The 1496-nt window shown below is 48.4% G+C and overlaps 1 non-coding gene across 1 annotated transcript; it reads right to left on the bottom strand.

The window, feature by feature from the left end:
* Positions 1-883: 883 nt before the first annotated feature.
* Positions 884-1043, bottom strand: LOC112437665 (U1 spliceosomal RNA). Its single transcript, XR_003026223.4, has one exon. It is a non-coding gene; the product is annotated as a U1 spliceosomal RNA (small nuclear RNA).
* Positions 1044-1496: the final 453 nt, after the last annotated feature.

Here is a 1496-nt window from a genome sequence, read left to right as displayed (position 1 = left end):
ACCTGACATATGCCATGATACAGACTCAGTCTGGTTCATAATTCACTGAGAGCCTGCACTCTTCTTGTTTTTTTTTCTTCTTGAGATGGAGTTTCGCTCTTGTTACCCAGGCTGGAGTGCAGTGGCACGATCTCGGCTCACTGCAACCTCTGCCTCCTGGGTTCAAGCGATTCTCCTGCCTCAGCCTCCTGAATAGCTGGGATTACAGGTGTGTGCCACCACGCCCAGCTACTTTTTGTATTTTTATTTTTTATTTTTATTTTATTTTATTTTATTTTGTTGAGACGAAGTCTCGCTCTGTCACCCAGGCTGGAGGGCAGTGGCATGATTTCTGCTCACTGCAAACGCCATCTCCTGGGTTCACGCCATTCTGCCTCAGCCTCCCAAGTAGCTGGGACTATAGGTGCCCACCATCACTCCCGGCTATTTTTTTTTTTTTTTTTTGTATATTTAGTAGAGATGGGGTTTCACCATGTTAGCCAGGATGGTCTCGATCTCCTGACCTCGTGATCTGCCCGTCTCAGCCTCCCAAAGTGCTGAGATTACAGGCGTGAGCCACCGCGCCCGACCTACTTTTTGTATTTTTAGTAGAGACGGGGGTTTCACCATGTTGGCCAGGCTGGTCTTGAAATCCTGACCTCAGGTAATCCACCCGCCTCAGCCTCCCAAAGTGCTATGATTACACACGTGAGCCACTGTGCCTGGCCACATCTGTATTTTTAGTAGAGACAGGGTTTCACCACGTTGGCCGGGCTGGTATCGAAATCCTGACCTCAGTTGATCCACCCTCCTTGGCCTCCCAAGGTGCTGGGCTTACAGGCATGAGCCACCACGCCCAGCCTCTTCTTTTTTTTAATATTAGAAAAAAAAAAAAAAAACCCCACAGGGGAAAGCACAAACACAGTCCCCCCCCTCCCCCACCGATTATGCAGTTGAATTTCCTGCATTTGGGGAAATTGCAGGGGTCAGCACACCTGGAATGTGAGCCTAACCCTGGGAAAACCACCTTTGTGATCATGGTGTCTCCTCTGCCAGGTAAATATGCAGGGACTCTTCTAAACATGGGGACTCAGCAATGAACATGCAGACAAAATCCTTGCGCTGCGGCATCCATGTCACATCTGTGTCTGTTTCTCTCACTCCTAGAATGTATGCGCCTCGAGGGCAGGCACTTTTTCTAATTAATTAGGAGTTATCTCCCTGGAAGATTGTCGACAAGTGGCGGAACTCAGTAATATTTACTAAACAGGTCCTGTTGGGTCCCTCTCTGCGAGGTAAGAATTTAGAGTTACGGTTCTCCAAGAAAAATGTCCCTACAGGGCACATAGAGGGAGCTTCTTGTTTCTGTCTCACGTGTCTGTGTGAAGAGACCACCAAACAGGCTCTGTGTGAGCAACAAGGCTGTTTATTTCACCTGGGTGCAGGCGGGCTGAGTCCAAAAAGGGAGTCAGCAAAGGGTGGTGGGATTATCATTAGTTCTTTTAGGTTTTGGGATA

This window comes from Pan paniscus, chromosome 19, assembly GCF_029289425.2.
Source record: "Pan paniscus chromosome 19, NHGRI_mPanPan1-v2.0_pri, whole genome shotgun sequence".
Taxonomy (NCBI): Eukaryota; Metazoa; Chordata; class Mammalia; order Primates; family Hominidae; genus Pan; species Pan paniscus.
The sequence above is the reverse complement of the archived record's forward strand: the minus strand, read 5'-3'. Positions and strand labels throughout refer to the sequence as shown.